Source organism: Gracilinanus agilis, chromosome 3 (genome assembly GCF_016433145.1).
Source record: "Gracilinanus agilis isolate LMUSP501 chromosome 3, AgileGrace, whole genome shotgun sequence".
NCBI lineage: Eukaryota > Metazoa > Chordata > Mammalia > Didelphimorphia > Didelphidae > Gracilinanus > Gracilinanus agilis.
Window position 1 is genome coordinate 436857692 of NC_058132.1, and position 14584 is coordinate 436872275.

The following is a 14584-nucleotide window of genomic DNA, read 5'->3' on the forward strand; positions in this document are numbered from 1 at the left end:
ATATATATATATATATATATATATTACCATTCCAGGGTCTCATATATATATATATATATAAATATATATATATATATATTACCATAGAAAATATATAAAATAGAAAACCTAAAGACTTTAGCTCCTGAAAGAAGAATTCACTATTTGACAAAAACGCTAGAAAAATTGGAAAACAGTACAGCAGAAACTAGGCACAGATCAATTCATACCATATGCCAAAGTAAAGTGATAGATAAATGGAAAAAGTTTTAAAATGAAAGGTGAAATAATAAACAAATTAGAGGAGCAGAGTTTACTTGTTAGATCTATAGATTAGAGAAAAAATATGGAAAACATTATAAGATACAAAATAGATGTCTGAAGACAATAAATTACTTTTTTGCACAAAAAAACATCAATGAAACTAGGATTAGAAGACCAAAAAGCAAATTTGGAAAATATTTAGTCAGAAGTCTCTGATAAAGGCCTCATTTAAATTTAGAACATCATGAAGAAAAAATGCCTGAAAAAGTCAATACATTGACATCTAAACTGGTTTAGGATTTCAAAAGCAAAATTATCTAAGATAGCCTCATGATTCAGTTATTGTTGATATATTATTTCAATATGCCCTATAAGATATACAGTGAAATCTGAGTTATTTGGATTAATTTAATAGAAGCTTATCAACGTAATCCCATACAGGGGTTATCTTCAGGTCATGAAAATTCTATTTTGATCATTTCCCTTTTTTGTAATAGAGTTGTGAGACTGCAAAATATTTATCTTATTTGCATGCAATATCATTATCCATTCAGTTAATTTTTTTCTCTACTTGCATACCCCATGCTCGCTTTGGGGCTTTGGACAAAGTAATTAATAAATGTTTTTGCATTCTTCATTCTTTCACTAGAAAATAGAAAAATTCTAACAATATGACATATCTGCCAAGAAAGCTAAAATTATACGTGATTTTAAGTACACTGGTCACTAAATTTGCTACAGAATGCAGATTCAACAATATTGTTTTTCTTTGAGGACATTACAGCTTACACTTGTTTAGTAGAAGCACATTAACCAAAAAAATTGGTGATATTCTCCTTAGACTCTATGTTGATCAGGCCTACATAGAGAGTATTTTGTTTATTACTCACCAAAGATTTAAGGAAAACCATTGATTACCTAGCTGGAAGTGAGTGATAAGTCTTTTAATTATACCAAATGAATCTCAGTTGAAGAAAGTAAAGAAGGAAGGAACTAAGCATTTGTTAAATATCTACTTAATGCCAGGCACTGTGCTAAGTACTTTACAAATATTATCTCACTTAGTCTCCACAACAGCCAGGGGAAATAAATATCACAATTCCCATTTTACCCTTAAAGGAACTAAGGCAGACCCAGTGTTACACAAATAGTAAGTATCTGATAGCAGATCTGAACTTATATCTTTCTGATTCCAGACTTAGAATTCTATCCACTGTGCCACCTTAACTAGGTTAGGAATAGAAGCAGGGATAATAATGGCTTAAGGTATTTGAAATACTGGTATATGGAAGAAGAAATGAACTTCTTACCAACAGAGAGATGATCTAGGAGAGATGGAAAGAATTTTAAAAGAGATCTAATTTGGATGTAAGGGATAAAAAACATCCTATCAGTTATTTAAAAGTAGAACAGGCTCAGTAAGAGCTCTTTAGCAAAAGACTTTATTTATTATCACTATTAGGGATTATGCCAAAAGGGCATCCTTGGCCAGATAGAGATAGAATTGAATGATGAGTGGGGTTTTTCCCAACTTTATGAATTGGGATTTAGTGAAGGGTTTCCCCTCCTTTAATCTTTTAAAACAAATAATATCACTTCCTGAGAAGAATCCAGGAGTCCAGTTCAGTAAAATAGAGTTCACCAGATATTCGTGGCCCAAGAAGTATCATTTATATCTCCTTCATAGACTGGTATGCTAAAAGGTAAGAAAATTTATAGTCTTCACTTTGCTGATGCCAAAGATGCTTATTCCTATGTTTAATCAAAATAAGATCTGATGTTTGTAGCCCAAGTTAAGTTTACATTAAATCTTCTTGATTCCAAGGTTCAGGTAGTATTATTCTTCCATTGTCATTTCCTCCAACTAAGTCTTTTTAAAGATTAGGGCTCAAAACTTAACCCTCTTTTCTATTTGGCTTTCTAGTTCCCATCATGTCCTCAGAACTACCACTAAGGCCATGTAAATTCCTCCAAAGCAAAGATCAGGCATTAGAAAAAGCAATAAGACAAGGGGTGGAGTGGGGCGGGAAGAGGCAATACCTCCTAGCATTCATGCAGTCATAGCAAAGCCCATTTCATCCTTATGTAAAAGTTAGCAAAGTTCTCATGATAAAGAACCTTTTGATGATTTCTGCTTCATTTCACTCTAGAGTACACAGACTATGGTAGATGTTTCTTAAAAACTAAATCTAAGACCTTGCACTGTCCTTGAGATTATATATTCCCGAAAAAAAATTATGGTCCAGTAAATAACCAAAGATATTGAAGCATGAAATCCTTTTAATATGCTTTATGGAAACAGAATTGAACAACATTGCTGAGAACAAAAATAGTTATGCCGCTCTTTTCACATAAGAACCTATTCTGATCAAGAAAAAATATTAAACCCCCCCCCTTCTATTCATTGGAGAAGCAAGGAACAAGGGATATATAGTGTTATACCCCGAGAATGTCTCCTTTGATGTTTTTTTTTTAGTAAGAAATAAAAGTTTCTGTTAAAACAACTTGCTTTTTAATCTCAGATTTGAACATAGCATTATGGCCCCAAATGAAGTACCCTTTCTGAGTCATGAATAGTCAACAGTGTGATACAATAACAAAAAACCTATATGTGTGTGTGTGTGTGCAGATATGAATACACTGAATTGCACAGTGTACAGAAAAGGAAAAGAGTAGTTCCAATATACTTTGCTTTACTCAAATTACATGTGGAAAACAACCTATATTTCAGGAAAGATACAGATGAGGGTAGTCAAGCTGAATGAAAAAGTATTCAATATACCAAATAAGAGTCAGTTGAATAAATTCTGGATGTTTATCCTTGAAAAGAGGAGACTCTGGAAGATTGACATGATTTTCTTTAAGAATTTGCCTTTTTTTAAACCCTTAACTTCTGTGTATTGGCTCCTAGGTGGAAGAGTGGTAAGGGTGGGCAATGGGGGTCAAGTGACTTGCCCAGGGTCACACAGCTGGGAAGTGTCTGAGGCTGGATCTGAACCTAGGACCTCCCATCTCTAGGCCTGGCTCTCAATCCACTGAGCTACACAGCTGCCCCCTCTTTAAGTATTTGAAGGGCTTCCAGAGGGGGGAAAAACTGTTGGAGTTGTCTTTCACATCATTGTATATTTGGTTTTATTTGGGGTGTTTGGATACGTATGAGTGTACTCTTACAGTAATGACCAATATTGTTCTGCATGACAATGAAAATGAGGGAAAGAGAAAAAAATAAAATAAAATTCAATGAAGTTTTTGGAAAAAATGTATTTGAAGGGCTACTATATGGAAGCTGGAGAGAGGCAGGACAGGTCCTGTCCAAATCTCAACTGGTTACTTTGGGAAGACACAACTTTCACCAACATGTCTATGGCTATTTATTATGTATGTTGTAAAAGAGGATTCTTGTTCAGGTAGAGGTTGGATTAGATGGCCTCTGAAGTCACTGCCAACCCAGAGATTCTGTGAGTACAAACAGAATTTAGTATTTCCGAAGTTTGCCTGAATCCATAATTTATGTAACATGTAATTTTAGAACCATCTCACTTTTTTAAACATATATTTTAATTAGTTTAGATTTGCAAAATGTTTATGTTAAGGATATGCAGCAATGTCTTTTATATTATAAAAACCATATAATTATATTTTTCAGACATGAAAAATGAATTAGTGCTGCATTATAAGTGGTGACAAATTTCCTTGTTTGTTCTAATTTCACTGAATAGCATAAAGTAGCTTCCTTGGCACAGCTTAGAATAGCTCATTTGGCTCTGAATGCAATAACTTTTGTTAATGTGGAAAGACCAATACTATAGTAAAGTAATTAAATCAAGTTTTCAAAAATTGGGAGATAAAAACTCATGTCAAGGACTCTATTTCACATTTTATCAAGTCAATATTTAGAAATGGGTAGCTTTGAAACAACAGTATAGTTATAGAAGCATTTCTTAAACTTTAAAATATGGTTTTATTTAAAGGATAAGGAAAAACAAAACAATCTTAATATTGAACTAAATGACATGCTACATTATGGCTTAGTATGACAATGTATTTGCCAACTGGAATTATAGCTACTCATATATTTTAGGGAAAGTATGGGTTTTGTCTAAACTTCAGGTCTTCCTCTGTGCCATTCCTATTTTGCCCCCTCAGCACCTAGCACAATGTCTCTTGAACATACCGGGTATTTAAAAAAAGTCTGTTGAGTTGAATTGAATTGAATACCCCTTGGACATAGTGATTGCTTTCTTTTGTAGTGCTTCATTTCAAAGTTATAGAGCCACAGGATCTATATGAATCTGTGTCAAGTAATATACATATATTAAAATTTTTTATTATTTTATTGACATGAAAAATGCCACCAGAAGCTATAAATATGTCAAAAGTGCTACAAAGTCCTTAACATGTTTTTCCTTTGTCTCTAATTGTGTTCTGTTGTTGAGCCTTTGACACAAGCCCAGATAATCATCATTTTCAGTTTCCTTCCATGCATTTGTATTTATAATGACTGACTTGTTTGTCCTTCTTCGAAGAGGACTAATGATATCACATATGTTGTCCTGACTTGTGTGTGGACTGAATTTTTTTTGAGGCAAAGTTGCCCAGAGTCATCAGCCTGATTCTCTCTTCCAGTCATCTAAATCTAGCAGCAAGGCAAAAGTCATGAAGACTTGGAATGACGCAGGATGCAATGTATGACCTTGGCGTCTTTGACATCTAACCAAGGTTTTCAGCACTCCATAGTACTCCAAAGCATTCGGTTGCCTAATGGCCCTTGAAACAAATTGTTCTCATCTACTCATTCTACTGGGGAAGTCTTTACATGATTAGAGTAGACAGCCCCCTAACTGACCAAAGGGTTTGAGACTGATCAGTTACCTTTAACCTAGTTTTGGCCACCTGCTGAGATGGTATACCGAGGTGTGGACAGTGAGCATGCTACAGCTTTTTGGAGTCACAGGTGAGAGCTAGGTGAAAGCTAGACACCAAAGGCAAATGAGCAGTCCTGAAAAGTTATATATGAATGATTAAAAGTCAGAAGAAGCCCTCACATATCTTAGAAAAAGAGAAAAGGCTGTCTCAAGCCAAAAGTTAAAGATTTTTTGTTTATGGAATTGTTTATAAGCCAATATAACTCCATATACATGTAATAATTATACAGTGCTTGGAAAGTTTCTTCTCCAAATAGGGCAAATTCTGTCTTAGACACAGCATTGAATGAAAAAAATTAAATTGCATACCTTTCTTATTTTCCCCCACCAAAATACACAGCATTAGGAATTGAATATTTAGGGATTTCCATGCCTATTTTTTTTTGATTTCAGGAAAACTTTTTAGGCAAACATTACAGGGACAGTGAATAAGAAGCATGTAGCCTAGTTCATCTATTTGGTGATTTATAGTTTATATAACTGTGTTTTACAAGTGTCTTCTGACACTTGGACCCCTCCACACTATGATCTAGTTACACTGTCCTACTTGTTGCTTCTTGCACAGGACACCTCATTTGCTTATTCCCTTTGCACTAGCTATTCCCCTTATTCCCCATATTTAGACTAGTATGTTTCCATATACCACCTGGTTTCCTGGGCTTTCTTCAAGACTCAGATGAAATGCTCTCCCACACTCTAATACCTTTCCTTTGAAATTAGATTCCAGGGGGCAGCAAGACTCAGTGGATTGAGAGTCAGACTTAGAGATCAGAAGTCCTGGCTTCAAATTTGGTCTCACACACTTCCTAGCTTTGTAACCCTGAGCAAGTCATTTAACTCCTAATATTTAGCCCTTACTGCTCTTCTGCCTTGGAAACAAAACACAGTATTGATTGTAAGATGGAAGATCACAGTTTAAAAAAAATAAATTAGCTTCTATTTGAACTGTGTATATTTTATAGGCACATAGTTATTTGCATGTCTTTTGTCCTATTCAAATGAGAGCTCCTTGAAAATAGTGACCAAGGTTTTTGTCTATTTTTTGTAACACCCATACTTGGTACAGAGCCTGCTATATGGTAGATGCTTAATAAGTTCTTGTTGACTTAGCTAGAATTTGTGAAGGCTAGTTAAGTGAAATAGGCTCTAACTACCAAATGAAGTAGTATTGTGTTTTTTTTAAACCCTTACCTTCCATCTTGGAGTCAATATTGTGTATTGGCTCCAAGGCAGAAGAGTGGTAAGGGCTAGGCAATGGGGATCAAGTGACTTGCCCAGGGTCACACAGCTAGGAAGTGTCTGAGGCCAGATTTGAACCTAGGACCTCCCATTTCTAGGCCTGGTTTTCAATCTACTGAGCCACCCAGCTGCTCCATGAATTAGTGTTTTGTGTTGTTCATCTAGGCCTGCAGTCAGGAAGACCCATCTCCTTGAGTTCAAATCTTACAGTTTCCTTATCTTTAAAATACACTAGAGAAGAAAATTATAAACCTCAGTATCTTTGCCAGCAACCACCTTCCTCTCCCCCCAAAATGGGGTCACAGACAGTTGGACATAACTGAAAAATGATTGAGCAACAAAAATAACTTTTGAAAGTCCTTGAGTCAGATGTATTTTAGGAAGGTTATTTTCTTTCTTATGAATAAATTGACTTAGAAAGGGGAAAGATTAGAAAGTAGGAATTCATCTAGAACACTGTTGCATGAGTCAATTAAAAAGATGAAGAGGATAATAGCCATATTATTATAGAGAAAGAGAGAGATATAAGATAAAGTTGTGGAAATAGTAAATAAAACTTGGCACTTGATTGTATATGGGAAATTGAGAAAGAGGAAAGATCAAGTTGCAAGCCTGAGTTTTGGGAGGGATAATCATACCTTAACAAAAACAGAGATGTTTGGAGGAAGTGTAGAGGAAAGCTAAGAAATTCCATTTTCTGTATTTTGCGTAATATATGTCTTTGGGACATCTGTTTGGAGTTGAACAATAACTAGCTGGTGATGTTACATCGGATTTCATGAAATATATTAAGAATGAATATATAAATATAACCATGATTTTCATAGAAACTAAAATTAAATATATACCAATATATAAGAGCACAAAAATAAAGATTATAGAGAGGAAAGAATAGCCATCCCAGGATAGGGCAATGGGAAACAACTTTATTTGGAGATAGATTATTTATAGTAGCTAGCAATAGGCATTGAGAAGAATTATTTATTTAAATACAAAGAACAATATGGAGAGATTTGTACAAAAATAGGATGGAGACAGTATGGATGTAGGGATGAGGGAGAGGATCAATTATGTCATATCTTTCAGAGAGGTTAAGAAGGATGAAGACTAAAAAGGCAATCTATCTGATTTGAGGAATTAAAAGTTGATATTCTTGAAGTAATGTTTTATTTGAGTGGTTAAGTTAAAAGTTTGTATGTTTTTATTGTGGATATGAAACAGAATAATTAATATGGTAAATATTAGTCATTTTATTTGTAAAAGCACTTCAATTTTTAGATTAAAACCATTACATATTTTCCTCATGTAGTGTCATTTATTTTTATATTGAATATTCTAACTTCATATGTAATGGGATTAAAAATAGTACTTTTTAAAAATCAGTGTAGACATTTACTTTGAAAAAACATTTGGAATACTTTATATTAATATTTACTGATATGTTCAGAAGTATAATTTAATTTTTTTTAATTTAAAAAATAAAAAAATAAAATTTTAGGCACTAAGTATAAAAAAGAGAGGGAAGCCCATGTGATGATGAGATCATGAATATTTTTAGGTTTTGACTATTGAACATTAATTAATAATTATGAACTTAAAAATAATCCCTCATTTAAGAAGCATATTTTAGTCATTTGAGCTACTATGTAAAGTGGCAATCTTTATTTTTAAGAAAAGAAAACTAAATTGTTCTCAAATTCTGTTTCAGAGGAAATTACTAGTCATTCTTATCATTTTCATATCTACCCACTTAGAATCACAATATAAACCTCTGATACTGTGTTGATCTTTTATAGCAGTGGTTCCCAAACTTTTTTGGCTTAACGCTCCCTTTCCAGAAAAAATATTACTTAGCCCCCTGGAAATTAATTTTTTTAAATTTTAATAGCAATTAATAGGAAAGATAAATGCATCTGTGGCCATCACTGCTCCCCTGGTTCGCTGTAGCACCCACAGGGGCAGTAGCACCCACTTTGGGAATCACTGTCATAGTCTCAGAGTTTGAATTCTTGAATTCATCTTGAATGGTTTAGTAGTAAATTAGCATTCCTATAAATTAATTTTTAATTAAGTAATTAATTATTACTACAAATAAATTTGCAAATAGGAAATTAAATACATAGGGAAAGTTTCTGACCTCTTCGTTGACAGGTGCAATAAATGGACACTGAAGATTTTTATTGATATATGCCTTACAATATTGGAAATATACAATATATGTAGATCTGTGTATTTTCCCACATTAATTCTAACAGAATATCTGACTGAATTCAAGCCATATTTTTTTCTAATCTTCAAAAAGCCTTATTAGCAGAGGGAAGTGACATTTGAAAGTATAATATTTAAAGGGCTTGTTGTTCCTGGAATATTTAAGCTAATATAATTTAAGCTAAAAGAATAGTTTTCTTGCTTTCTTCTATTTCACTCATTCAGGGATCTCCAAACTCTTAGTATAATATCTAAATATAAAAATATTCCTTGTTTTCCTTTGGTAATCATATGGTTTTAGAAATCTAATTTTCAAATTCATGATTGTTTTATTTATATTTTGGATGTTTATTCTCTTTGTTGAGATATATTAATAAATGTATAATCCAATAAAAGTGTTAGTGAGGAACTAGTCACTTGTTTGCAAATGAATACTTCTCAAAAATTATCTCAGATATGATGATATATATATAAAACAGGATTAAACCTTGCTTTGGCATATTCAATGTATTATCCTGAATATGTTCTAATTATAAAGGGAGGAAATTTTTTTGTTATTTGATTGAAAGGTACTAATTATAAGGGCTCCAATTTAATGGGTACCTTTCTGAAGAAGTGGAAGTGCTGATATGTTCTTTCCAATATGAATTGGCTTTTAAATTTTATGTTAGGAGTATCCTTCTTATTTCTGTAGTACTTTGTACCATTTTTATAGCACTTATCACATAATACCATGCTATATGCATGTCTCACTTTCCCTGCTAAATTGTAATCTCTTTGAGGGTGAAGACATAGTCCTATTTTTCATTATTCTACCTGGTCTACTACAAGGACTTAAACTTAGTAATTATATTATTGAATAAATTAATTATATAACATTTGTATTATTCAGTGAATGAATTTCAATAGCTTTTGCATTATTTAATTAATTAATTGAATACTTTTTTTAAAAAAAGAAATATCCTTCTTGGAGATCCTTTACTAATAATATATTTCTCCTGTGAAAATTATGTTGAGAATTTAATTTATTACTATTGAACTATTTAATGTGAACAAAATGTTTCTTTAGCTCAAGTTAGGTAAAATAAAAATGAACTCCAAACAAGTTTTTAAAAACACATTTTTTATTGTGTATGTCCATCAGTTAAAAAGAAAAAGAAAGAAAACTTTAGTTTCAGAGTTGAGACCCTGACTGCTGATTTAGATCCCAAATTAGCAAGAGTCCAGACACTATAATTCCCACCATAAAGGCCAGAAATGCCACATAATCTTTTTGGTTGGGTAGTGATAATGCAACCTACATCTCAGCTTATAACCTGTGCCCTTGGACAGACCAGCTGTTGCTTACAGAAGAAAGTAAAATAGTCCCCTCTCTTAGAATCTGGGTGATACAAAACCAAAGACTACTTGGCTAGATAAAGCCTCTGCTGCTACCACTACTCAATTCTTTCTTCCCACTTGCCTTGTACCCATCCCATTTTTGTCTTTTATCTAACTCAACTCCTCTTTCTTTGTGACTTTTTTTTAAACATTTATTAATTATATTTTAGAAAAGTTAACATGGTTACATGATTTATGCTCTTACATTCCCCTTCACCCCCCGAACTCCCCCCTCCCCTGGCCAATATGCATTTCTACTAGTTTTAACATGTGTCATAAATCAAGACCTATTTCCAAATTGTTGATACTTGCATTGGTGTGGTAGTTTTGATCCCCAATCATGTCCTCATCTACCCATGTATTCAAGCAGTTGATTTTCTTCTGTGTTTCCTCTCCTGCAGTTCTTCCTCTGAATGTGGGTAGCTCTCTTTACTATAAGTCCCTCAGAATAGTCCTGGGTCATTGCATTGCTGCTAGTACAGAAGTCCATTACATTCTATTTTACCACAGTATATCAGTCTCTGTGTACAATGTTCTTCTGGCTCTGTTCCTTTCGCTCTGCATCAATTTCTGGAGGTCTTTCCAGTTCACACGGAATTCATCCAGTTTATTATTCCTTTTAGCACAATAGTATTCCATCACTTGTTCAGTCATTCCCCAATTGAAGGGCATGCCCTCATTTTCCAGTTTTTTGCCACCACAAAAAGCGCAGCTATAAATATTTTCATGCAAGTCTGTTTATCTATGATCTCTTTGGGGTACAAACCCAACAATGGTATGGCTGGATCAAAGGGCAGGCATTCTTTTATAGCCCTTTGAGCATAGTTCCAAATTGCCATCCAGAATGGTTGGATCAGTTCACAACTCCACCAGCAGTGCATTAATGTTCCAATTTTGCCACATCCCCTCCAGCATTCATTACTCTCCCCTTCTTTCATTTTAGCCAATCTGCTAGGTGTGAGGTGATACCTCAGGGTTGTTTTGATTTGCATTTCTCTAATTATTAGAGGTTTAGAACACTTTCTCATATGCTTATTGATAGTTTTGATTTCTTTATCTGAAAATTGCCTATTCATTTCTCTTGTCCATTTATCAATTGGGGAATGGCTTGATTTTTTTTTATACAACTGATTTAACTCTTTGTATATTTGAGTAATTAGACCCCTGTCAGAGTGTTTTGTTATAAAGATTTTTTTTCCAATTTGTTGTTTCCCTTCTGATCTTGGCTACATTGTTTTGATTTGTACAAAAGCTTTTTAGTTTTATATAATCAAAATAATTTATTTTACATTTTGTAATTTTCTCTAACTCTTGCTTGGTTTTAAAATCTTTCCTTTCCCAGAGATCTGACAAGTATACTATTCTGTGTTCACTTAATTTATTTATAGTTTCCCTCTTTATATTCAAGTCATTCACCCATTCTGGATTTAACTTGGTGTAGGGTGTGAGATGTTGATATAAACCTAATCTCTCCTGTATAGTTTTCCAAATTTCCCAGCAGTTTGTGTCAAATAGTTCATTTTTGTCCCCAAAATTGGGCTCTTTTGGTTTATCATGTACTGTCTTGCTGATGTCACTTGCCCCAAGTCTATTCCACTGATTCTCCCTTCTGTCTCTTAGCCAGTACCATATTGTTTTGATGACTGCTGCTTTATAGTATAGTTTAATATCTGGTACTGCTAGGCCCCCTTCCTTCACATTTTTTTTTCATTATTTCCCTTAATATTCTTGATCTTTTGTTATTCCAAATGAAATTTGTTATAGTTTTTCCTAATTCAGTGAAAAAGTTTTTTGGTAGTTTGATAGGTATGGCGTTAAATAGGTAAATTAATTTGAGTAGAATTGTCATTTTTATTATGTTAGCTCGTCCTACCCATGAGCAATCAATGGTTTTCCAATTGTTTAGATCTAGTTTTAATTGTTTGGAAAGTGTTTTGTATTTATGTTCGTATAATTGCTGTGTTTGTTTTGGTAGATAGATTCCCAAGTATTTTATATTATATAGGGTGATTTTAAACGGTGTTTCTCTTTCTACCTCTTGCTGTTGTGATGTGTTGGAAATATATAGAAATGCTGATGATTATGTGCATTTATTTTGTATCCTGCAACTTTGCTAAAGTTGTTGATTATTTCTACAAGCTTCTTAGTTGATTTTCTAGGATTTTTTAAGTAGACCATCATATCATCTGCAAAGAGTGATAGCTTAGTCTCCTAATTGCCTATTTTAATACCCTCAATTTCTTTTTCTTCTCTAATTGCTACTGTTAGTGTTTCTAGTACAATGTTAAATAATAGAGGAGATAACTGGTATCCTTGTTTCACTCCTGATCTTATCGGAAAGGCTTCTAATTTATCCCCATTGCATATGATACTTGTTGATGGTTTTAGGTAGATACAGTTTATTATTTTTAGGAAAGGTCCTTCTATTCCTATACTTTCCAGTGTTTTCAATAGGAATGGGTGCTGTATTTTGTCAAAGGCTTTTTCAGCATCTATTGAGATAATCATGTGATTTTTATTTGTTAGATTGTTGATATGGTCAATAACGTGGATGGTTTTCCTAATGTTGAACCATCCTTGCATTCCTGGTATAAATCCCACCTGATCATGGTGGATGATCCTCTTGATCACTTGCTGGAGTCTCTTTGCTAGTATTCTATTTAAGATTTTTGCATCTATGTTCATTAGGGAGATTGGTCTGTAGTTTTCTTTCTCTGTTTTTGATACACCTGGCTTTGGGGTCAGTACCATATTTGTGTCATAGAAGGAATTTGGTAAGATTCCTTCTTTGCATATTATATCAAATAATTTGTGTAGTATTGGGATTAGTTGTTCTTTGAATGTGTGATATAATTCACTTGTGAATCCATCTGGCCCTGGCAATTATTTCTTAGGGAGTTCTTTGATGGCTTGTTCAATTTCTTTTTCTGATGTGGGATTATTTAGGTATTCTATTTCTTCTGCTGTTAATCTAGGCAATTTATATTTTTGTAAATATTCATCCATATCTCCTAAATTGTTATATTTGTTGCCATATAATTGGTCAAAATAGTTTTTAATGATTGCCTTAATTTCCCTTCATTAGAAGTGAGGTCTCCCTTTTCATCTTTGATATTGTCAATTTGGTTTTCTTCTTTCCTTTTTTTTAATTAGATTGATGAGTACTTTGTCTATTTTATCTGTTTTTTCAAAATACCATCTTCTAGTCTTATTTATTAATTCAATAGTTCTTTTACTTTCGATTTTATTAATTTCTCCCTTGATTTTTAGTATTTCTAATTTAGTTTTCATCTGGGGATTTTTAATTTGCTTGCTTTCTAATTTTTTAAATTGCATGCCCAATTCGTTAATCTGTGCTCTCCCTAATTTGTTAATATATGCATTCAAGGATATAAATTTCCCCCTGAGTACTGCCTTGGCTGAATCCCACAGAGTTTGGTAGGATGTCTCATCATTGCCATTCTCTTCAATGAAATTGTTGATTGTTTCTATGATTTCTTCTTTGACTAGCTGGTTTTGGAGAATCATATTATTTAATTTCCTATTAGTTTTTGATTTGCTTGTCCAGGTGCCCTTACTAATTATTATTTTTATTGCAGTATGATCTGAGAAGGTTACATTTATTATTTCTGCTCTTGCATTTGTTTACAATGTTTCTATGCTCTATTATATGGCCAATCTTTATGAATGTACCATGCGCAGCTGAAAAGAAGGTGTATTCCTTTTTGTCCCTATTTATTTTTCTCCACATATCAATTAAATCTAATTTTTCTAGGACTTCATTTACCTCTCTTGCCTCTTTCTTATTTATTTTTTGGTTTGATTTATCTAGGTCTGAAAGAGGAATATTTAGATCTCCCACTATTATGGTTTTACTATCTATTTCCTTCTTCAGCTCTACCAGTTTCTCATTTACAAATTTGGATGCTATGCCATTTGGTGCATACATATTGAGCAATATTATTTCCTCATTGTCTATACTGCCTTTAATCAGGATGTAATTACCTTCCCTTTTTTAAATATCATATCTATTTTTTACTTTGGCTTTGTCAGAAATCATAATAGCCACTCCTGCCTTTTTTTTTCTCATTTGAAGCCCAAAAGATTTTGCTGAAGCCCTTTACTTTAAACTTGTGTATGTCTACCCGACTCATATGTGTTTCTTGTAGACAACATATGTTAGGATTTTGTTTTCTAATCCACTCTGCTATTTGCTTCTGTTTAATGGGTGAGTTCATCCCATTCACATTCAGAGTTATATTTATCAGTTCTGTATTCCCCAATATTTTGGTGTCTTCCCCAATTCTACCCCTTCTTCTTACACTATTTCCTTTTAAACCAGTGGTTTGCTTTAAGCCAGTAACCCTTGTCCCCTCCATTGATTTACTTCCCTTTTTACCCCCTCCCTTATTATTCCCCTCTTCTTATTTTTAAGGTCTAATAAATTCCCTCCCCCTTTTTTCCCCTCCCTTTTTTACCTCCCCACTCCCTTGCTCCCCTTGGTTTATCCCTTTTGATTTTCTCAGTAGGGTAAGATAGAGTTTTATATCCCAATGAATATAGCTGCTCTTCCCTCTCAGAGTTAATTA